Source organism: Microtus pennsylvanicus, chromosome 1 (assembly GCF_037038515.1).
Source record: "Microtus pennsylvanicus isolate mMicPen1 chromosome 1, mMicPen1.hap1, whole genome shotgun sequence".
In the NCBI taxonomy this organism is placed as follows: domain Eukaryota; kingdom Metazoa; phylum Chordata; class Mammalia; order Rodentia; family Cricetidae; genus Microtus; species Microtus pennsylvanicus.
Genome location: NC_134579.1, coordinates 63,721,606 through 63,747,278, shown reverse-complemented (window position 1 = coordinate 63,747,278; position 25,673 = coordinate 63,721,606). Strand labels below are relative to the sequence as shown.

The 25,673-nt window shown below is 44.1% G+C and overlaps 1 protein-coding gene across 5 annotated transcripts in view; it reads right to left on the bottom strand.

The window, feature by feature from the left end:
* The window catches only part of Acap2 (ArfGAP with coiled-coil, ankyrin repeat and PH domains 2), a 122,480-nt gene that overhangs the window by 78,216 nt on the left and 18,591 nt on the right, over positions 1 to 25,673 (bottom strand). The gene's annotated exons all lie outside the window — the stretch shown is intronic.

The following is a 25,673-nucleotide window of genomic DNA, read 5'->3' as shown; positions in this document are numbered from 1 at the left end:
GAGACCAAAGAGCAATGCACTAACAGTTAAAGGGGCTTTTACTATGAGAAATAGCTCATACAGATCACTTTTCTCCTGTCGATATAATTTTAATATAGGAAAATCGGCAAAGATTAGGTCGCACAAAAAGAAGAAAGTAAGCAGTGAGCCAGATGCTCTTAACGACAAAGAGAAAGCCACTGAGGCCACAAGGCCACACACCAAATGAAGCAGCTGCAATTAGAACGTGTTAAGGGTAAGATTTTACACTAAAAATGGTGTGTAATAAAACACAAGTTACACGTGTTCTCTGTGTGTGCTGGCCACAGGATCCCAACCCTTAGGCGTGCTGACTTTCCACCGCAGAGCCAACCATACTCCCCACGCCATTTCCGTATACCTACTGATGTCCCAGCCATATTCCAACCGTTATTTTAAGAACTAATCAAATTTTGTTTTAATTGGATATTAATAGGAGACTACCTCCTTCTTCTCAAGCAATGGACCAAACAAAAGACAGCCAGGATATAAACCCTATTTCCTATTTCCATAAATACCTTGGGTGACCTTTGAAAGAACACTTTATCAGTTCCATCTAAGGACACACATTTTTAAAGCTTCCAAATCTCCAAGATTTAAAATCCTGTTAGTTATTCAGTAAGCATGCGCCATTGTAACTGAGCTCCTCTTGCATATGCTTCAAGAACACAGGAGGCGGCAAATACACAGCACAGAAGCCAGAATGCTGCTTCCTGGCCCACAAGCTGGCCACGGTCCTCGAGTGTTGTTCTAACTACACATCATTCCCTCAGCTGGGAAATGTAATCCTCACCTTTCCATCATTTAAACTCACCGCACACCTGAGCCAAAGAAACCCATCTCTATAAGGAGACTGCAACCGACTTTAAACTAAGATGTCCAACAGCCAGAAAAATGTAGATAACTGACAGCCTCTTCTCTTTCGGGAAGGGAGCAAGTTCTTAAAAGAGGCTGCAAGGCATGCTGGGAATCCCAGCACTCAGGAAGCGGAGGTGGGAGGAGGCTTAAGCCTAGGAGTTCTAAGCCCGGCGACACCTCATCTCAAAATAAATAAACAAATGAAGTCCATCTTACTGACAGGGAAATAGGTACATGAGATTAAATTATTACACAGAGGAAGAAGAAAATTACACAATTAGGATAAGGTTAATTCCAAAAAAAAACCCTGTTGAAACCCAGACTGGTAAATGTGACGTGAAGTATATAATGCAGAAGAGCGGGGATTGGAGAACAGGCATTGTAGGGAAGGATTTGCATTCTAAGTATACCTCTGGATAAGTTCAGCATTTTCAACAGTGGTACATTTATTCAGACAACTCCCCAAGAAGTGGCTTCCTTTGGGACTTGTCCCTCCCTCGCTCTACTGCACGACAAAGGCCCGAGTTCCCAGCACACACGGTGCAAACCTCTGCCACTGTCACTTCTCTGACTGACAGTCTGAGCTGTCCCCAGCAGCGCAGACACTCAGAGATCTGCGGAGTCCAGGAGCAAGCGTTTTAGCTCTGACTTTCAGGAACTTCGTTTACACTTGGACCTTTTACCTTAACTCAATTTTCAAATTATTATTTGTTAAAATGAGCAACATTAGATTTACTTAAATCACTAGTCTCTTCTAAACATATAGTTACAGACTGATAAGATTTTATATATTATTCAATTTTATTTCACTGTGTAATACATTTCACTGATAATACACTTCTCTATCAAATGCACAGATGTGTTAAGGCTGGTGCTGGTCGAGTGTTCTGTAGTCCCAGCTGCTGAGAGTGAGGCAGGAAAATAGAGCCCAGGAGTCCATATCAGCAGGGTAACAGAGCAAGACCATTAAAATAAAATATAAATAAATAAGCATGTAAAGGGGGAGAGGAGAGGCTGTAAGGACTGACCCAGAAAGAGACTGTCCCAGTCATCAGCCACAGTGTGACAAACACCAGCAGCTTCTCCTCTTCACTCCATCCCGTGTCTTCAGCTGAGTTCTGGTTCTTTTCTCACTAATGTAAAGGAACCATAATGAATCATGTACTTGAAAAAAATAAGCAAATCTATACAGCCTTCCTTATCATTCCTCTGTAACTTTCCCAGATACTACTAAATATTAAACATTTTTAAGTGCAAGTCATTAAAAAGGTCAAAATTAAAGGCTCCATTTCTTCCATAGCTTAAAATTTAATGTTAAAAAAAATTCAAGGTGGTTGTGGGGATGGCTCATTGGGAAAGCAGTTGCTTTGAATGCTTAAACGCCGGAATTTGATCCCCAGAGCCCACATAAAAACGCCAGGAGTGATGGTACACACTGTAACCCCAGCATGGGTAGGTGTGGGGACTCACTGGGCAGCCAGAGAAAAAATCTACCTCCCAAGGTGTGGGGGGGTAGCTTTCCTGGGGGTGACACCCAACACCACCTTCCAGCCTACACACACAAACATGCACAAGCAAATACATGTACATGCATATGTTCCTACACACATGAACACACACGCTCCCACACACATCCTCCCATTTTTTAAAACAATCAAACTTGGTCTGTAGCTCAGGGGTAGAGTGCTGTTTGCTAGGAAGTGCAAGTAAGGACCCTGGGTTCCATCCCAAACAGTTTGTTTGTTTTGTTTTGTTGTTTTTTTTTAACAAGCCCCCCCCATTTTATTGTCAGGTTTTAAAGTTGCTGGGTTTGGGAAGCAATGTGGGGCAAGTATTGAACTAAGGGCCTGTGCATGCCGGCATTTCACCACCAAGCTACATTCTCGGCCTCGACAGCTGTTAAATGGAAAAGAAAAGGACAAGGAGAGAAAAATCATAGAGGTCAGGTAAGTCTTGGTCATAGCTCACTCCATAAAGCCAAGGAGCTCAAAAGGCTTTTACATTGTTATTATATTTATTTACTCAGTGTGTCTGTGTGTGTAAAGTTGGTTATGGTAACACACCTATAATCCCAGCACTCAGGAGGCTGAGTCAAGAGGACCTCAAATTCAAGGTCAACCTGGCTACCTGCTTTTTTTTTTTAAGGCAAAGCAACAACACCCTTCACTTCAACTCCAGCAATATCCTTACAATGGATTAGTCAAACTAGGTCACACAATTATGCAATGAAAAGTGCAGGAACAAGATATGCAAGATCACTAATAAGCACACAAATGTCCTCTGGCTGTTAAAGGCAGACTGGAGACTCCAAGCCTTGACTACCTGCTAGGGAGATCAAATATAAAGTAATGATAAATACTCAAAAACACTGTACAGAGTTGAGAAGAAGCTCATTAATAAAGTACTTCACTATCACGAGCAAGGCCCTGGACGGGATCCCAACACCACCCACAAAAACACTCACACATGTATGTCTGTGCATGCATGCATAAAATGTACGGATTTTGAAACTAACTTGTGTAGCTCTTGTTTGGTAGAATAGCTCTATTCCAATAAAGGACATACATGAGTATTTATACTCTAAAAAACTGCTGTGTGCCACAGTTAAATGTCACCCCCCCAGCCAACTTCCTCTTTGAGCGCAACAGTCCTTTCCAACTTAAGCAATACTGGACTATTCTCTGCAAAGAAAGGACAATGGCCAGATCAAGGACAGCTCACTGATCCAAAGGCAGCCCCGTGGCTAATGGCAAAAAAGAGTGACACAAAGTCCCCCCAGCAAGACACAGCTCCCCGTGACAATGAACATAAACCCTGGAAAGCCATTTCTTAAAAAGAAATTTCTCACTAAAGCATTCCTATCATGATTCCTATTCAGATCCGCTCTAACGGAGCTCTGTGAAGTCTCTATATTGAGAGACCGGGGAATGGGGTTTTTATAAACGCAGACTTTGTAACCGACTAGCTATATGAACCATTCCATCTATAAAATACAGACCACAAGGTCTGCCGTAGAAAATGAGACCCATTTTGAAGACTTTGTGAAAGCTTTAGCAGCTGGTAACGACACCAACACAGCCAAGGTCTCTCAACCTCAGGCCAAGGACTCTGACATGATGATTTGGCATTCAGAACCCCTCAGAGCTGAGCAAACACAGGAAAACCCATACTGAAGTCAGAACAAAAGCAAGCCAGGACTCAGCACATGAGATCAATCCCCAGGCACTACAAATCATAGAGTTGCCTTGAAACTTTGGTTTAAGTCCCAAAGAATGGAATTAAAAGGTCTGCCTTCCCCAATTATCTTAGGAACGTAACTACTCTTATTTCCTCCAACTGGAACCAACCAACCTGCAGGCTTCACGAGAAACTCTAAAATGAGAAAGTAAAAATGAAGTAAAAGCTATGTCAACAAATATGAACCCCTACAGAATATGTGAAGCTCCTCAGTCTCCACTCCACCACCCATAAAAGCTACAGATCGGCCTGGGTGCGCCTGCAGTAAGATCTAACGTTCTGTTACAACAGCATTCAAAACAAATCCAAAACCTAAATTGATTCTCTTTTTCCCAAGCAAGATTTCCTTCAAGCTCTTGCTTTTGCTTTCAACAGAATTAGTTGACTGACTGACTGAATGGAAAAAAACAACGTATAAAATATAAAGTCTTTTCTGTATTAACAACTTCATTCTTCCTCAGAGTCATCATGTAACATAGGAATACAAAATGGTGGGATTTTTCAGTTGTTTGATGAACAATATATTAGGAGGAACAGTTACATACTTCATACAGATTACAAAATACCCTGCCACACTCCCAAAATAAAAATAATTTTTCAAAAGAAAGGGGTTGTAACTTAAAAAACATAGTTCTTTATCTCTCAAGTCCTCGCCTGTCACCATCATCCACAGTAAAAGCACAGGAGATGGGGAAGAACACGGTCTAAACTGCAAGCAAGCCAATGTACAGAGAAGAACACAAGCAGCTAGTCGGGAGAGTAGGACCACATCCCCCAGCCATTACACAATCATCAATCACTCGGTAAATCCCAACTCACAACTACAGAATAAAATCAAATAAAAAATAAAGGCTAAGCTTGTGTTTATTATCTAGACTATTCTATTCTGCACAGCCACGCTGGATGGAAGAAGTAGATACACAGGGGCTTTGTCCCCAGGATTCCACTTCTCTTCAGGACAGGCAAGTGACTCTCAGCCACACCTGGCATCTCCTCTGCGTGCAGACAGAAATGTTTATCGTGGACAATGGCAAACACCCGCTACTGACAGGGCACTAGAGACATTTCCATCGGGTATGAGATTATCTTATTTTCCCTCCTCCTAAAACTCAAAACTAGTTCAGGAACGTATTTGCATGTTTTCTTCCTCCCCTAATAGCCTGTATTTCTTGTTCGGGGAGTTAGTGAATTCAAGCAGGTGAGATGCCAGGTTAATTACTGTGGGAGTTAACATCATGCCTCAGGAAAAGGTGGCAAAAGAAAGCCCACTTGGTACGCGGGGATCAATGAGTCGGCAGTGACAACCGTGAGCGTTCTTCCACCTGACAAGGGTTTGAAGGAGAAGGAAGGGAACGAAGGGAAGTGGTCTAACAGAGGAAAGAGAACGCTTACGGGAAACACACAAACACAGGCTACATACGGCTGCCTGCAATTGAGCCCAGACACAAAAGCCAAGAGTCTTCTGTCTTAACATCACACGCGGGCAAACTTCCTTCAGAAGAAACTTTTTAAGTTAACGCTCTACAAGGTCACTCTACTCCCAAGAACTATGGGGTTTGACAGGAAAACTATCAGGTTTGGAGCACTGCATAAAGAGATAAAATCAAATTTACCCAAGGACCTCAGATTCGGAGCTTACATTATTACTGGAGGTTTCATCAATAGCTTTAGAGAGCACTGTAGACATCATGGTTTAGAAAAGGCAAAGGTATTTCCACGTGGGAAGAATACCACAGCTGGTGGACCGACTATCAGGGTGACCGAGCAACCGAAAGCAGCTGTGACTGACAACCGACTCCAAAGGAGGAAGGAAGCAAGGTGGGCGGGGGGGGGGGATGCTCCTAGGTCAGGCTGAGATGAAACACAGCTGCTCCCCAATATCCTTTTCAGGTTAATGGTTGGTGATACACGGGACCACTCCCCCTCACCCCCGGAAATCACAGCAGATTGGACAAACACAAACTCAGCCTTTCGAGATTCTCTCCACATTCACAGCTACAACTTTGCAGGTTCCTCCATTAGCAAACACACCCCTAGGAACACCTAGTGACGAGAAGTCTACCTTCCATCGTCTGGCATTTTACAGTCTGCATTAGACCTTTGTACGTGATGTTGCATTTATCACCTGAGAAAAGCGCAGAACTACAGAAAGAAAAAATTAAGAGGAAACGAGCAACAACCCCAAACCAAGAAACTGGAAGAAACCTTAGCAAATGACTGAATGATAAAACCTTTTAAAGAAAATAAAACACCTATGCTTAAGAAGGCGTATCACTCAGTACTGCATCTCCATGCAAAGCCTGTGATCTCACAGCGCTCAGAAGGGCGCAGAAAAACACATTAAGGAGCATAATAAACAGGCAAGGTTTAAAGGCTATTTCATACTATGAACAACCTGGGCTAGTAAAATCGTGGCGGGTGAAGAGATGGCTCAGGGGTTAAAGCATGAACTGCTCTGGCAGAAGACCCGAGCTCAGTTCCTCACACCCACGTCAGGAGACTCACAGCCAACTACAGCTATGGTTTCAAGGGATCCAGTGTCCTCTTCCGGAATCCTTGGTAGCGTGCACCTGCACGCACACATTTCCACACACACATAATTTAAAAGTGAATGAAGTGACAACTGTGCTCGCTTCAGACTGAGGGCCTGACACAGTATAACCGTAACTCGGTTAGTGTTCAGTGTGTCAGACAGGAGCTGTGGCTCTCTTACCAGTCTATTCTAGTTCAGTTAGGGACCAAGCAAGTATCGTTCACTAAATGGATAGACGCATGGATGGGTGGATGACGTCTAGGTGAATAAAACATTTTAAAACTGTGGGACTAGAGAGATGGCTTAGTGTTGAAGCACTTGACAAGTCTAAGACTGGCATTTGGATCCCTGGCACCCACATAAAAGCCATAAAGAAAGGGAGGGAGGGAGGGAGAGCAGACGGACATAAGAAGTGTGTATAATGCTAGCACACAGGACAGCTCTGCATTTGAAAGCAGGCCCTAATGGGGCTGGAGAGAAGGCTCAGTGGATAAGGACTCATCTGTTCTTATAGAAGAACCAAGCTTAGTTCCCAGTACTCACACTAAATGCCCCTAAGAGCCTGCAATTCCAACTCCAGGGGATCGGATGCCCTCTTCTGGCCTCCATGGGCACTGTACTAGAGTACAAATCCACACTAGGACACACATATACATATAATTATAAAAAGAATAAACCTTTTCGAGTTGGAGAGACAGTGCGGCATTTAAGAGCACTTCCTACTCTAGCAGAGGAACTGGAAAGCATCTCAGTCGGCAAAGTTTGCCTTGTGAGCACAGGATCTGGGTTTGATCTCTAATGTCCACATACAAAGTTAACACAGGCAGGAGGCAGAGGCAGGCTGATCTCTGAGAGTCAGAGGCTAGGGCTACATACAGTCACCCTGTCTCAAAACAAATGAAGTCACAAATACCAGGTGCAGGTAATCAAGGAGAGACAGGAAGACCCCCGGGCTTGCCGGCCAGCCTGGCCTTGGTGAGCTCTGGGCCAGTGAGAGACCCCACTTCAAAATACAAGATGGATGGCCTCGACATGCGTGCACATACCTGCAGCTGCACACAAAGGAGCGCACACACAACAATTGGGATGGGGATGTGATCGATGACAGATGTTTGCTAGCATGTGTAAGATCCTGATGGAGGTGGGTCTTGTATCTTATCTGTTGTTTCTGGGCTCAATCCCTACTGCCTCAACAAATTAAAGTTTAAAAAAAAAATTGGCATGATGGTGCACACTTGTAACCCAGCACTTGGGACTCCAAGAAGGACACTGAAAGTTCAAAGCCAACGTGAACTATATAATGAGACACTATGTCTCTCAGAGAGACACAAACACAAAGGAGCGAGCATGCGCACTACAGGTCTGTGAGACAATGACTCCTGACATCCTAAGGGAACCCAGGCCGTAAACAACAGACGTAATAAGCGATCAACTGGATACATAAGGTGACGGGGGAGGGCGAGAAGAGTAAAAGAAGCTGGTCTGGGCTACAGTTTCAAACAGGGTAATCTAGAAGTACTCCCCAAGAACGCGTTTGATCAGAGGTAAGGTAGTGAGCCATCAGGAACCAACCCGTGCAGCAGCCCTGGTGTGTCCAGGAAACAGCAGGAAGGCAACATGGTTAGAACAGAAAGAAAGGCTACAGGGAGCTAACGGAGAACCGCATCACACTGAGAGCCCCACAGGCCCAGAGAAAGGAATGACCTCTGCCGACCGCCGACAGTCTGAACCAGAGAAGAGGTAACAGTAGGGCATATTTTGCCAAGACGCAGTCTGGCTACTGAGTAGAAGAGTGTAAAGAGACAAAACAGGAAGCAGAAAGACCAGCTGGAGGTAGCAGCACCCACTTAAGAGAGGAGGCTGGTCAAACCAACACCCACCATGGTGAAAACTCCCCAGATTCTAGCCATCCCCTGGAAGCTCAGCCAGGACGATTTCCTGATGAACATGTAACATGCAAGTACATGCATGTGCACACAAGTGCACGGGTAATGTATAATCAAGGGTGAGACTGAGGCTTTGGCTAAAGCACAAAAGGGATAGAGTTACAATCAAGCGAAACTGGGAAACTCAGCAGCACCAGTTTAGGGAGAGAAGATCTAGAATTCAGTGTACATTTATCTGGAAATAGTTACTAGGTATACACGCTGTGAGAGCAAACAGGTAGATAAAATGGAGTCGAGAGCTTAGGCAAGAAGTTCAAGATGGAGGTGTGGGCTAAGAATACAGGGCTGGAGCAACGGCTCCGTGGGTAAGAGCACTGGCTGCTCCTCTAGAGAGAGGACCTGGGTTCAGTTCCCAGCACCCACATGGCAGCTCACAACTATCTGTAACTCCAGTTCCAGGGGATCCAACACCCTTGCAGACATACCTGAAGACAAAATACCAGTAAACATAAAGTAAAAATAAATTATATTTGAAAAAAAATCATAGATACAAAGACAGTACCAACAGACTTGAGACCACACATCAAAAAAAGAAGGCTAAACTTTGGGACACTTTGATGTTAAAAGTCAGAACTTGGAGAAGGACACAGTGAACAGACCTGCACTAAGGTGGAGAAACAGGAGGAAGAGGGCGCTGAGCATCCTAAGCTCTATAGCAAAGCTCCATTTAAAAAGTAAGAGGTCAAGTGCTGGGGAAAGGAAGTTAAGGGGCGGGGAGTGAAGGGAATTGACAAAGATGGAAGAAAGGCCACGTGTGTGGTTCAGAAATGAAGACAGCAGAGCAAAGTGAGGGAGCCAGAAGCTGCCCAGCAGGCAAGCACAAGACGGCAAAGGGTCACAGGGAAGAGCAAGGATAAACAGAGGCTTTCGTTGTTGTTTGTGTGTTGAGATGGAATTTCTGTGTGTCACTAGCTGGCCCAGAACTGTGTAGACCAGGCTAGCCTAGAACTCACAGAGATCCGCCTGCCTCTCCTCCTGGGTACTGGGATTAAAGGTGTGATCCACTCCCAGCCAAGGTGGGTTTTAAGATGATTACAAAACAGCTTTCAATATTGAAAACACTTTAGCCCTGATATTTTGGTGAATCAATGTACTTCGAAGGTGAGATTAAGTGTTTTTTAAAGTTTCCAGTAAGATAAAGTGATTAGATTACAGGCAGCCCATGAAACTAAAAGGAGAATAAGATAGGGTGGTGACACAGAAGTAAAAACCCAGCACTTGGGGGGCTGAGGCTGGAGGATTGGGATTGAGGCCAGCCTGGACTACACATAAAAAATATTTTTTTTTCTCAACCACATACAATCACATTAACTGTATTGGTGAAGCATCAAGAATTTCTGTGACCCGTAAGATTAAATATTTTGTGTTTAACACAATTCACAGAGGATAACTAAAGTACTACTTAAGCTTTACAGCCGCTTGGCTGGGCTAAATCTCACTGGTCAATCCCAGACAGAGAGAGGTGGGGGAGGGGGAAGGGGTGAATGACTTTCCTGGAGTCCTGATCTTACCTACAGCACAGGCCAGCTTCAGCGCTGCAATCACGGCTTCTGGATAGTAAATACTACACTTACAGGCAGGTGGACTATCATGTCCCGCACAGTCTTGATTTCCTATGTAAAAATATTCACCAATTCATCACAAACTACGGTCACAAATAAATACACCTATCGTTCACTTAAAAGTAAATATTTCTCAAGAGAACAGGAAGACAAACCATAGAGAAAAAACATTTACAAAGACCTTCTTTGGTAAAGAACTGTTTGATCTAGGGATACAGTTCAGGGTAGAACAACTGCCAAGCACGCAGGCCATGGGCTATCGATCCCTAGGTGCAGAGAAAAAGAAAAAAAATTAACAACGGAAAGGTAACCAAAACACAAAAAGAAGTTAAAACTCAGTAAGGAGAAAATAAGTCTGATTTTTAAAGAAGCAAAATCTCTGAGGAGGCAGCTCACTGATGATACTAAGATGACCAGCGCATGGGATAAACAACAGCTCCACAGCCAGCAAACCCCAAGGAGAAGCGCCAGCACACCTCAGACAATGATAGAAACTAGACCACCGCAGCATCGGGTGCTGGCAAGGACGCGGAGCAACACAAAGCTCATTCACAGCAACGGGAAGGCAAAGGGAGACGGACGTGGAAATGTTTAGCAGTTCCTAATGACATCAACATACTTGCACACCCCTGAGATCACGCTCCTGGAGTTAAAAGCTCATGTCCACACAATCAGAGGCCTGTACACGGATAGCAGCTTGTTCAAAGTGCCAAACAGTGAAGCTGGTTGGGCTACAGAGCAAGTACAAGACCAGAAGGAGTAACTCGGTGAGACCCTCTATCAAAACACAATGTAAAAGAGAGGGCTAGGAACATGGTTCCGAGTACCTGCCTTGCACAAGCAAGGCCCCCCCCCCCAGTCCACACCGCAATACCATCGCCCAAAAGACGTGAACACACTCATGGTACACATTAGTAAGTAAAAGAGGGCAGGGTGCATACTTTCAGATTCTAAATAACACTTCCTTTAAAAAGTAAACTCATAGACACAGTGAAGGGACCAGAGGTGATCAGAGCTGAGGGAGGACATCAAGAAGAGGTAAAAATAGGATTTTTTTTCACTTAGTAAAAACACCCAAACTATTCTGTATGATTCTACAATGGTAGATGTACGCCATTATAAAATGATCCAAATTCTATGAGTGAACCTGATTTGAACTATGGACTTTGGGTGACATTGATATGTTCATTGATTTTAACAAATATACCCTCTGGTACCGGACATGTTTGTTGGAGCAGAGGGTATATAGGAATTTTTCCTACTTTTTGTTTGATTTTGCAGTGAACCAAAAAAAAAAAAAACTTTGTCAGAACATAAATTCATTATTTAAAAAGTGCATACCACTTTCAGTGAGCAAAGGCAGACAAGAGCAAGGAGCAGCTAGATGAACCATTCCCTCATGTCTACAACATCAACACCATTTTTAAATATTTTCAAATGTTGAACTTTATTTAATACCACTCTATTGATGGCTCTCTATAAATAAAGAAAAATTTGTTTAGAAAAATAAGACATGCAAAACTTATGTTTTCTATGCAGCAGAAGATGAAATCTTCTGGTTAAAAACACTATGAGTACAAAACACAGGTTAGGAGGAGGTTTTCTCTGAAAACATTTGAACAATATGTCCGTAAGTCACAGAGAAAAGGACAAGCAGGCCAAGGGAAGCGCAGCATGACAGTATCAAATAGACAAGAAGGAACGTGAAGAAAAATTAACGCAAAAAGACGTTCAATCTTACTATCAGGAAGACCAGTGTAAAATACCACTTTAGAGGTGTCGTGCTAGCATGTGTTGTGGCGTAGCACACCGTGAGGGTGACGCCACGTTTCCCTGAGAAAAGGAGTCGATGGTCCAAATGGCACCAGGACAGATTCTAGTTAGGAACGTCCTCACCAAAGCCTTCCAGAGCAGAGTGTAACACCACAGGACAGCAATCCCAGCACCAGGACAGATTCCAGTTAGGAACGTCCTCACCAAAGCCTTCCAGAGCAGAGTGTAACACCACAGGACAGCAATCCCAGCACCAGGACAGATTCTAGTTAGGAACGTCCTCACCAAAGCCTTCCAGAGCAGAGTGTAACACCACAGGACGGCAATCCCCAGCACCAGGACAGATTCCAGTTAGAAACGTCCTCACCAAAGCCTTCCAGAGCGGAGTGCAACACCACAGGACGGCAATCCCCAGCACCAGGACAGATTCTAGTTAGGAACTTTCTCACCAAAGCCTTCCAGAGCAGAGTGTAACACCACAGGATGGCAATCCCCAGCACCAGGACAGATTCTAGTTAGGAACGTCCCCACCAAAGCCTTCCAGAGCGGAGTGCAACACCACAGGACAGCAATCCCCAGCACCAGGACAGATTCTAGTTAGGAACATCCTCACCAAAGCCTTCCAGAGCGGAGTGCAACACCACAGGACGGCAATCCCCCGCGCTGGAGGCAGAGGCAGGAAAACTGAGACTTGGGTAACCTTTGCTTTAAGGCAACCCCCAAAGGAAAAGAAAATAGAGAAGAGATTTCAAACCACTACGAAAACACACTAAAAGAAGCCGTACCAATTTTGTCACCTCGCACTATTTTAACAGTGGAAGTAAAAACATGCCCAACAAAAGAGCAGTTCTTCCAGGAAAGGTTTAGCAGGCGCTAATAACCCTAAAATACCTTAAGTGTAAAAGCAAATCTTAAAATGTAGAAGGAAATTATCCTCACCTGCAAGAAAAGCAGCAGTAAAATCCCCCTCCCAGAACATGGGAACTCCTGCAGCGAGCCGGCTTGCTCCGTCTTCTCACACTGATGCTCAGAGACACAAATCTGGGCTGCCCTGAACTCCTGCATGGTGCCGACACCCATGCACGACAACATCGTGTCTTCTCCACGGCCACAGACTTCTACCAGGTGCTAACCATCGTTTCCCCCACTGACCTGCAGCAACTGCTTTGTGAAGGTTCTCCTGACCCCCAAAACGTGAACTTTGCCAGCACAATACAATCAACAAGTTCTTTGTTGTATTTTTTGAGCCTCACTGGCCACTAGAGGCTAAACCCCAGCTGGATGTATTAACGGGTTAAATGCACCTTCAGGACAGTTTCAAACAACTTGTTAACAAAGGGACAAAGCAGCCTAGGCTGGGCTATATCTTGAGAGCACTTTCCTACTATTGCAAGGTTCTAGGTTTGATCCTCAGAACCAAAAAAAAAAAGTCAACTCCTATAAAGTGGTTTATACTGAGAACCAACCCTCAACTGTGACTGACGTGCAGGCCGACAGAAATTGAGACCATAGTTACTAAGCTGAAGGAACTGTCAGCAGCATAAGTACAAACAGCCTTGAGGACAGTCTGACTGTGGAGCTGCTGTTTTGTGAGTGCACACACAGGCATGGGCTGCCCTCCCTTCCGGCCTCTCCACACACTTGGCTCACCTACATAAGAACAGATCCCCTTCCTCATGCTAAGGTCTTCAACTTCTGACGCTCAGGATGGGCTCTGGTTGGTTGGCTGGATGGTTTTTCCAGACAGGATTTCTCTGTGTAGTTCCTGGCTGTCCTGGCTCTGTAGACCAGGCTAGCCTCAAACTCACAGAGATCCACGTGCCTCTGCCTCGGGAGGGCAGGGATTAAAGGTGTACGCCATCTTCATTCAGTGCTGGGGAGAGAACCCAGAGCCACACACGCCAGGCAAGTGCTCTCCCTACCAGTGACCTACATCTCGGTGCTGCTCTACTGTTCCGGCTAGCCTAAAACTTCCCACCTCCGCCTCCTGGTTAGCTGGGATCACAAACCATCACACACCCAGAAGTTTCTCAACATCTGTCAAATGCAAGATTTTAAATACTGGCTTCTCACTGTTGGCTTAATTTGCATGTTTATTAACACAAAAGCAAAGCCTTTCTTAAGTCTGCCAGTCAGACACATTTGTCTTTTTCAGCTGTCCATCGGCTGAGATTTTTTCCAGCTAAAAAAATTTGAAATGCTTTATTGAGATATAATTCAAATACCACACCTATTTAAAGTGTACAGTTCAATAACTGAGTATATGCACCATCTAATTTTAAAACATTCTCATAACCCAGACCCATCAGGGATTTCTTCCCCTCCCCTTCCTGCTTTCCAAGACGTAGGCACCCCTCAGCGCCTGGGTAAATCGGCCTTTTCTAGATATTTAATTGGGATTACAAGACTTGTTGTGGTGGTGGTATTTGTTTTTGTTTTTCGAGACAAGGTATCTTTATGCTCTAGATCTCACTTTGTGGACCAGTCTGGCCTTGAACTCAGAGATCTGCCTGCTTCTGCCTCCCTCTGCTAAGATTACAAGTGTGTGTCACCATGCCTGGCTTTCAAGACTTTCTTTTTTAAGCCTTTTAAAATACACAATTTTAAATCTTTCACATTTTCCAAATCCTCATAGTTCATTTGCTAAGAAAACAGGTAATATTTTGATATAGCCAAATCTATTCCAAGGTTCTGCCTTCGTCTGGTACCGTGCTTTACAGAACTATCCTGATTCTAAGGACCCAGCGTTCTCATGAGCATTTTCCAGCAGTGCAGCAGCTTCAGATTTACAGGGAACTCATTACTCCGACTGGAGCAGCGCGTGCTTCCCACTCAGCTGCCCCTCACACATTTACCCAGTGACAACCTTTTCCTTTCATTTATTCTCACCATTCTCTACAGTCATAGACATGTTAGGTCTAGTCTGGATTTTTTTTCTAATTCTTTCGTCTGTTCTATGATCAAGTTCTGTACTTTAAGACCGCGTTTAAGAACTGGTTAGGGACACTGCCGATTGCTGTTATTTTAACAGCACGATTTTAAATCTGCTTAGGGACACTGTGTTCAATGATATTAATTTTTAGGACTTTATGCTCACATATTTCGTCTTTCATCTAAACTCTAGAACACTGGTGTTTCATTTATTACAAATGAACCTAGGAAGAATTTATGCTTCCACAACGATGAGTCTACATGTAACAAGAATGACTCCTTGGTCATGTTCAACCTTGTGAAACAAACGAACTTCCAGGGCTGTTTTGGAACATCTCACATATTGTATGCTAATTTGGCGATTTATTTGTCATCTTTTGTTATTAGTTGAGTGGGATTCTCCCTCCTCTATTTTTCTTCCTATGACATACAGGAAAATTACTGATGTCATCTTATACCCACACATATGCAGAGATCTTTTTTATTTCTTCATTACTTTTCATTCTGTCTTACAGTTAATCAGATCTAGATATCACAAACTGAAAGAGGGACCCAGGAATAGGGTCAGAATATACACCTGCCTCTGTCTGACTATACTCCACAGCTACACGTCCCAAGAACACAGTACCCGTGTCCGCACGACAGGAGACTGATTTCCACAGTCCCCGACCCAGGGGAGAAGAGCTCTAGGGAAGTGTAAAAAGGAAATGATTCCACTCCTCTCGCCATCCAGCCCCAAAACAGACTGCGGACCAAACCCCCAAACACTAACTCTGCCTTACGAGTCAACAAAAACTTCCAAAACTTCCACCTTCCCAAAACTTACATTTCAAAAAAGGAGGCATCATATATCAAAAATATAACGTTGTTTAAGAGGAATCTCACAAAATCTGGACTAAATTGTAATATGAGAACATTTTCGGCAATGAACCATCTGGAAAGAGCTCTATGTTACAATGTAAATCTGTGGTGTTTCTTGTTTTTAAGGAATATGGATACTCTTTGAGGGACTCAGGATCAGAATAATACCTGCCAATGTTACCGCAGCTGCCTCTCGATACGGGCTTCCCTGCGACTACAGGGTGAAGGCTGTTGGAACTGTCAGGAGTGAGAGCAGAGCAAGCACTCCACGCTTCCCGCTCAAACATCAGTGTTCAACGCAATTGATAGATTTCTGCATCCTGTATATTTTTAAGAATGCACACACACTAGGTGTGGTGGTGCACGCCTTTAATCCGTCACTCTGGAGGCAAACGCTGGTTGCAACTCTGTGAGTTTGAGGTCAGCCTGGTCTACATAGTAAGTTCCAGGTCAGTTGGGACTACATGGATAGATCCTGTGCCCCCCCCCAAAAAAAAGTATACACACGCATGCACGCAGTTAACCTATTAGCCTGAGTTTCCTATAAGTTTACTGGCAATACGGTATATGGTTGTTTTTGATTAATGTATTACTGAGAGCTCCCTACTGAATAATGTAAAGAATATAAATATCTAATACATGACTTGCTATAATCCTCATTCCTGTATTACCTGCCAGTATAATCCCGATAATAAACCATGGTATTCCTTAGGAGAAAAGCAGATCTGGAATGCTCAGCGCCCAGACGACAGAGTGGATTGCACAGCCTGTGCTCTGATTCTGTCATGAATCTGTCACACTGGTCCACCCGCTTTACACCTGATTGACTTATCTTCTGCAGCTACAAATGCTATCTTCCATACTTCTCTCCAGGAGTTCTGAGAATCCTAAAACCTATGGGCTATGAGGCGTCCTAAAAATAAGCATTTTAACTCTTCCATTTAAAAAAATAGAGAAAGCAGTCCCACTAAGTACTTAAAGGAACTATGGAAGGAGGGAGGGAGGGAGGGAGGGAGGGAGGGAGGGAGGGAGGGAGGGAGGGAAGAAAAAAGAAGAAAGCAAGCTAGCTCTGATGATAAAGAACAACTGTTACAAAGAACTAAGTTCTATGATGTTTAGAAAAGACAGAATCATAAGGGGAACCAGACAGCACTGACTTAAAAAGAGGGGGGCAGGGACAAACAGTAATAAAAACCCAAGCAAGAGACAGCAGCAGGAAGCCACGTCCAAGGAAACTGGGAGCAGCTACAACCCTGCAGTGCAGGAAGGAATCCAGGTACAAAACTGTAGTAACAAAGTCAGCTCACAATTGAGATGACCCCAAACACAGCACAGCTCTTTAATAGTCGGGAAGGGCGGATCAACACCATTAGTGTTAGACCTTACTGAATGTCTGTCGCAGCCTCAGCCGTGGCTCCAAGAAAATCGCTACCAACTATAGCCATGATCCCAAAAGAGAAGCTAAACTACACATACAAGGCCCCGGGGAATGATAAGATAATTAGAGAGCCAGAGTAAAGCTTCATGGTTGTTTTAGGGTTTCCATTGCTATAATAAAAGACCATGACAAAGGGGAAGCTCCTTTCCCCTGACAGCCTAAGACAATCAACCAGGGAAGTTGGGGCAGGAACCTGGAAGCAGGAGCTGAAGCAGAGGCCATGGAGGAGTGCTCTTAACTGGCTTGGTCCTCATGGCCTTGCTCAGCAAACTTCCTTACAGCGCCCAGGACCACCAGCCCAGGGTGACACCGCCCACAATGAGCAGGGCCCTCCCACATCAATCATCAAGCAAGAAAATGCGCCACAGGCCAGTACAGAAGGGGCCTTTTCTCAGCTGAGGTTCCCTCTTCTGGAAGGACTCCAGCTTGTGTCCAGTTGGCAGAAACTCCCAGCACAGCAGGACACGGCAGACCTCTCTCGCCTCAAACCATTTTTAGCAAGGATGAGAAGAGGGGCGGTTTGGAAAGTTCCAAGATGGGGTGGAAGCTGGGGCGAGGCCGTCTCTTTACACAGGACTTTCAGGTCCATTTCCGAACTGAAACACATGATAGGCTCCTTCCCTTCACCTCGGGCTAGCTAGCAAAGTGGCTTTCACGATCCACTCTCACAGGCTGACAGCATTCTCCAGAGATCACTCTCCACGAGCAAACTAGACTACCACTGACTGGAGTGGTTTACGCAGCAGCAAGAGGCCTCCAAACACACATGGACACACCGTAGCAACTGCAGGTTCGGGGGAGCACTTCCTACAGTAGATATGAACCAGCTGTCCTAGGCTGGTTTGTAGCGTTGAAGGCAGCTTTCTACAGAGACACTGGATGCTGAGAAATGGGCAGAAATACTGCAAATGACCAATGCCCCACAGCAAGGGAAAAGCATTTTAGAAACTCACCACTGAAGGGCCACAGCCGCCACAGCCTAGCTTTCTTTAAGGTTTGGAAATCTTTTTAATAAATAGCTTTATGGAGATTTAAGTGACATAAACTGAACATATTTAAAGTATACAATTGGTAGACCTTTATATATATATATATATATATATATATATATATATATATATACACACACACATATATATGAGTAGTCCAAGAATTAAGAATATAGAAATGTAGATTCCAGAAATAAGAATGTAGAAATAAATTCAAAGTTGTAAGCCTAGGAGAATGAGAGCAGGCTGCCAGCAGCTCTCTCAGCAGCTTAAGGATTAACAGTAGCTTACTTTGCTTTACAACCTATAGCTCTTCTCTGCCTGCAAGGCTGAAGCGGCCCTCTGCAAACTAAGGGTCCCTCTGCAAACTAAGGGTCCCTCTGCAAACTAAGAGTCCCTCTGCAAACTAAGGGTCCCTCTGCAAACTGAGGGTCGGCTCTTAGAGAAACCCCTGGCCACTCATGACCAGCAATTAATGTGAGCCGAGTTAACTTCTAAATGACGGGATGTACCTGACTTTTTGGTTGTGCATTTTCCCATACACTTCCCTGCTCCACAAAACTGGCATTATCAGGGACGCGCAGAGCTTTGGTTGAACACCTTCGAAAAGTGCCAGAAGAAAACAATGACCTAAAATACAAACACTAGTTTAACTAAAAAGCTCTGCTAATGGAAATTGCAGAGAAGGGCAATTTGTATCTGCATTTACTTCAAAATTGTAAAAATTCCTTTGTTCATGCCTAAAGCTTGTTGCTTCTTGCTATAAAAAGGGGGAGTTTGGAAACCAGCCTTTGCCACAGCCTTACAAGTCCATCTCCGGCTGTGGTCTCAGCTAACTGGAAAGCTTTCTGTGTCCCACAGAGATTTATTTTTTTTTTAATTTTTTCTTACTTTTTTTTCCTGGAACAAAGTTTGCTTCTGGTATACTAGACTTTGGTGGTCTGCCCCCCATCTTTGCCTGACCCCCTTGGACCCAACAATATACATTCACAAACCCACAAAATTTAATAATGAGCCTACTAGAACACTCCAAAAATTTCCTCAGGCCCTGTTGGACACTTTGTCTCCCATCTCTGCCCAGGACACATAAATTTGAGTTCCTGACAATGCTCAAGAAATAAAATTAACATGTGCTCTTTGTGGTTGGGTTCCGTCATTCTGCACACTTATGCTATGATTCGGCCATTGTGTCGACAGTACAATGTCCTTCCACTGTTGAGTGATATATTCCATCTTGGAGATACCCGTTTGTTTGTGTGTGTGGTTTTTTTTTTTTAATTTTCAAGACAGGGTTTCTTTGTAGCTTTTGGTTCCTGTCCTGGAACTAGCTCTGTAGACCAGGCTGGCCTCGAACTCACAGAGATCCGCCTGCCTCTGCCTCCCGAGTGCTGGGATTAAAGGCGTGCGCCACCACCGCCCGGCCACCCGTTTGTTTATACATTCACCACACAACAGAGATGTGGACTCTTTCCGGTTTTTAGCTTTTATTTTTAAAAATCTGCTAGGAATATTCCCACAAAAATCTCTGCATGGATATATGATTTCTGCAGGGAGGCGTACTCGTGCATGGGCATGCACACATGTCAGGTGTCTCCCCCTATCGCTCCCACCTTATTTTGAGGCAGGGTCTCTCACCAATCCCAATAGGCTCCAGAGATCTGCCAGGTTCTGCCTCCCCAGCAATGGGACTGCAGGCATTGCTACTGCACCGTACCCAGCTTTCTATGTGGGTACTGGGGATCCAAATGTGGGTCCTCATGCTTCAATGGCAGGCATTTTTTCCAACTAAGCCTGCAAGCTTGCCTGTGTGAGGGTGTCAGGCCCTCTAGAACTGGAGTTACAGACAGTTGTGATCTGCCATGTGGGTGCTGGGAATTGAGCGCAGGTCCTCTGGAAGAGCAGCCAGTGCTCTTAACCTCTGAGCCATCTCTCCAGCCCTTAGGATTAGAACTTTTAAAGCCATGAGTCAAACTGAACGTCTCTCCTTGTTTATCTCATGTATTCTGTTAAAATGCTGAAATGCTAAGTAATATGAAAAGAGATTTTTACATTTCAATTTTTAACTATTCAATACCAGTATATATAACTTTAATTACTACAAACTCTTAGGAGTTTGCTGTCAGCTTTTGGTAGATTCTATCAACCTTATTTCATATAAGATCATGTTATTTACTAACAAAAGCTCTTAGTTCCTCCCCCGTCTTCCTCCCAGCCCCACTGGCACCAGCTAGAATCTCTAGCATGTTGAATTCAGTGGTCAAAGCACACATACTTATCTTGTTCCTCGTTAAAGAATAAAGCATTTCGTTTCTGCCCAGATATATGTTAGTTGTAGGGTTGCCAGAGATGCCCTTTACTGGGCTAGAAACTTCTGCCTGAGCTTCTACCAGGAATAGTGGGTTCTGTCAAAGGCATTTTCCTGAGCACATGAGATGATCTCTGATTCTATCAAGAATAGTGGGTTCTGTCAAAGGCATTTTCTTGAGCACATGAGATGATCTCTGGTTCTCTTCTCTGCTAATGTAGTCATTAACTGATTCTGACTTATACCCAACTCGCATCCCTGTAATAAACCCACTTGACATACCACCCTTTTACATAGTATTAGCTGTAATGTCCCAAGCTGTGAGGGCTATTGTTTGCTGTCTTGTACTGTCTGACCTCAGCATGGGGAATGCTGCAGCCATTACAGAAAGAGCAGGGAGTGGCTCCCTGCGTATCTGCTTTCTTAATCTGGGTAGAACGGACATTTCTGTGTCAAATGTTCGATTAGAAGCCACCCACAAAGTCACATCTGAACCAGGTATTACTTTCTTGCTTGCTAATTTTTAAACTATAAATGTCATTTTTAAATGGATATAGAACGATCAAAAAATCTTTTTCTTCACGACTAAACTTTCTCAAGTTACAACTTGCAGAAACATTCTAATTTCATCCAAGATGCCAAATTTGAAGGCATAAAATTCTTATATTATGAATGTAAACAATTATATTATATATATTTATATCAAGTATAAATAATGTATAAAATAATATCACTTTATTATATTGTTAATACCTACAGAATCTGTAGTGACAGTCAACATTAATTATTCATGACACCCTCTCCCCTTAATCCCAGAACTCAGGAGGTGGAGGCAAGATGAATTCTGTTCAAGGCCAGCCTGGTCTATGGAGCAAGTTCCAGGACAGCCAGGGCTGTTAACACAGAGAAACCCTGTCTTGACAAAACCAATACATAAATGATTCATGACCCTAAAAGGTCAAAGTATTTCCATGTAAATGAGTTGAATTGCGGGACAAACTTCAAAGACAAGTAATACTCATCTATCTAGGACCCAACAACAAGGAGGAAAAACAAAAAACCACAGTCACTGCTACAACAGAGCTGTCTATCATCCTAACACTTGGGGTGGGGGTACTAGGCCAACCTAGGCTACACAGTGTGAGTGTGTGTGTGTGTGTGTGTGTGAGAGAGAGAGAGAGAGACAGAGAGAGACAGAGAGAGACAGAGAGAGACAGAGAGAGACAGAGACAGAGAGGGAAGGAGAGAGGGAGGGAGGGAGGGAGGGAGGGAGGGAGGGAGGGAGGGAGGGAGGGAGGGAGGAAGAGAGAGAGAGAGAGAGAGAGAGAGAGAGAGAGAGAGAGAGAGAGAGATTGAGATTTGCCAAATGCAAACGCCAACACATCACTTGTTTGTTAAAAACATTTTGATTTTCAACTTGAAAACACTGTTTAACTGGGCAGTGGTGGCACACGCCTTTAATCCCAACACTCAGGATGCAGAGGCAGGCAGATCTCTGTGAGTTCAAGGCCAGTCAGGGCTACACAGACAGAGAAGCCCTATCTCAAACAACCCCACACCCCCCCCCAAAAAAGCATTTGTTCTATGTGACAAAATAAGGAAAAGTGTTATAGAAAGCAGGAAGAAAATTATGCCAAGTCAGTAAATATTAGACTAACTAGATAAAGAAAAGTGTGTTGGGGTCGACATCAGAATGATCCACTGATGTGGGATTCCCCTCTGTGCTGTGAATACCATTGGTTAATAAAGAAACTGTCTTGGGCCTGTGCAGAGAATAGAGGTAGGCAGGGAAAACTAAACTGAATGCTGGAAGAAAGAAAAAAGCGTTAGAGAGAAACCATGAAGCCCGGCGGGACACAGATGCCAGAACTTTATCCGGTAAGCCACAGCCACATGGCTATAGACAGATTAATGGAGATGAGTTAAATTAAGATGTAAGAGTTAACCAGTAAGAAGCTAGAGCTAACGGACCAAGCAGTGATTTAAATAATATGGTTTCTGTGTGATTATTTCAGGGCTGAGCAGTTGGGAAACAAACAAGTGGCCTCCTCACAACAACCCACAAAACTTTTTCAAGGTATCTGTGTCCGAGTCTTGTTCACTCCCAAAATTCTGACTCCGTAGATCTGAATCGACCCAAAAGGGTTCTGGAAAAAGTTTACCATATGACTGTGACAAGCACTTCTGATTCAGAACTACCTCTCTGACTGCCTGGTGACTTCTCAAGTGACCCATTAAACAATAAAATACAAGACAAGTACAGTGGCACATGCTGGTTAATCCCAGCACACTGGAAACAAACAAATAAATAAACAAATGAATGAATAACTGAACATTCTTAATACTGGGGGGGCAGGGAAACTGGGTAGATACCAAGTCATGTGTTATGCTCCTTGGGATCAAATAAACGTCTGCAATCCTGCCACACTTTACTTCAATAACCACTTCTAGCCCCTATGACCACAGCACAGCTGCTGGACTGCGATCAGAAGAGCAGCCATTGTTTACATCTGCTAGAATCACAGCAAGGCGGCGGCAGCAACGCATCTGTGCTGCAATCACAGAGAAGATCACACAGCGCAAACACAATGGCTGATTGACAAGCCCGAGATCTCTACAATGGCGTCCTACAATTCTCACTGGCATTTTGATTTAAATGGGTTTGTAACTCATATAGAACTTTTCTTTTGTAGTATCTAGATTTCTGCCATACTTAAAGGGGCATGTGGTTTGGGGGGGGGGTCAATAAATACTATAAGATGTTGGGCTCTTTTCAAAAGATTCAGAAACAAACAGTTTTTGCTGAGAATTTTTTGTATAGAAAATAATTAGGAATAAGAACTTTTGGCATATACATCTTGGCAACCTTATACAAAAAAACTCCTCTGGGAAAAGTAATAAACATTTGGGAAAATCTTCATATACAATTCAACATTCTGGTTGAATTTTTTTATTTGTCAAAGATGAAGTGTCAGAGTATGTCTTCTGTAACCTTACAAAATGAGTCAAGGGCACAAAAATCAGAGCAGTAACAATGTATCCCTTGCACCCACCTGGCTGTCACAGCTATCAGTACTTCCTTATACTTGCTTCATATGGTCCCACACTGTCATATACTTTAAAGCAAATCCCCCACACCGTATTACCTTTCAGCTTTAACAAATAAAGTGTAGCACAATCTCCTCTCTACTACCAAATACCCTAGCCTGTGGCTCTGTTGCGATGCTAAACACATTGACCAAAAGCAGCTTAGGGAGGAAAGGGTTCACTTGGCTCACAGGTTACAGTCCATCACCCAGGGAAGCCAAGGAACTGAAGCAAAGACCACAGAGGTATCGTGTTCAACGGCTTGCTTCCCATGACTTGCTCAGCCTGCTTTCTCAAACAACCCAGGACCACCTGCCCAGGAGGGGCACCATCCACAGTGGGCCCTCCCACATCAACCATCAATCAGGAAAATGCCTAGACACACCCATAGGCCAATCTGATAGAGGCAATTTGCCAACTGAGGCTCCTTCTTCCAAGCTAATTTAGTGTCTCATACCCATTTCATGTTTAACTTCCCCATATTGTTTCAGAATGTACTTGTACAGCTCATTTTGTTCCAGGTTGTATCTTTTTGTTTCATATTATAATACACTAAAATAATTTGCCCAAAACGCTCAGTATGTGGCTGGGTGAATGGTTCAGTGGCTCAGGTAAGTGCTTTTGCTGCATAAACTTGAGAACCGGAATCTAGGACCCCAGCACCCACAAAACAGAAAGGGCACCTTTTCCCCAATAAGAGTTTTGGTTTCTACTCATTGCACTGATTTCTGTAAAGATTATATATAAAATGGGAATGGACAGAGGGACTGCCTAGCATGTGTGAGCCTTGGGTTCAATTCCCACCAAGAAACAAAAGAATAAGGACAGGACAGGAAGCACAACACGTACAGATGCACACTCCCATTTCTCAGAACTAAACTATGTCAACAGTTTCTCCTTTTTTTTTCCACTTTATTTTTTTTAATTTATTTATTAAAGATTTCTTTCTTTCTTTCTTTCTTTTTTTTTTTTTTTTTTTTTTTTTTTTTTTTTTTTTGCTTTTTCGAGACAGGGGTTCTCTGTGGCTTTGGAGCCTGTCCTGGAACTAGCTCTTGTAGACCAGGCTGGTCTCGAACTCACAGAGATCCACCTGCCTCTGCCTCCCGAGTGCTGGGATTAAAGGCATGCGCCACCATCGCCTGGCCTATTAAAGATTTCTGCCTCCTCCCTGCCACCGCCTCCCATTTCCCTCCCCCTCCCCCGATCAAGTCCCCCTCCCTCGTCAGCCCGAAGAGCAATCAGGGTTCCCTGCCCTGTGGGAAGTCCAAGGACCACCCACCTCCATCCAGGTCTAGTAAGGTGAACATCCAAACTGCCTGGGCTCCCACAAAGCCAGTACGTGCAGTAGGATCAAAAACCCATTGCCATTGTTCTTGAGTTCTCAGTAGTCCTCATTGTCCGCTATGTTCAGCGAGTCCAGTTTTATCCCAGGCTTTTTCAGACCCAGGCCAGCTGGCCTTGGTGAGTTCCCGATAGAACATCCCCATTGTCTCAGTGTGCACACAAAACAGTTTCTCCTTTGAGGGATGGGGTGTTCTGGGATCAAACCTAGAGTACCAGAGGCTCCTGCGTGCTGGCAGGGGTCACCCACAAAGCTACACAGCCTTCCAGCGCTGTTTTGATCAACACATAGAAACCAATATTGCTGTCTCTTGGCCACTGAAGGATCACGGCCATCTCCAACAACACAGTGATCACCAGACCAGGAAGTCCGTGACCAACCAGCGACGTCACTGGTGTCCTCCGCTGGCAACAGTACTAAGACAAACATTGAAGTTAGCCAAACTGAGCAAGACACACCAGGTTTCATCTGTGGATTGGGATTCAAAACTATTTGGTGGTAGCAAGACAATCTGCAATACTTATGATTCCTAGGATCATACATAGAAAAGGGAGCCCAATCACACCCGCAAGACAGGTCTGAAGGAGAGAGAAAGAGACCTCAAGGAACAGGAGAGGACGGAATGGGGGCGGGGGGGAGGGGGGCGAGTGCAAAGGCCAGTGCTGGAGCTGGCAAAGCCACAAGAAGGACAGTTCTGCTCCGACTTGATCTGACACGATGAAGCAAGTTTCAAAAGCAAAGGCTAATAAACTATAAAAACTGTGACCACCACTGAACAAAAGAGAGTACTCTT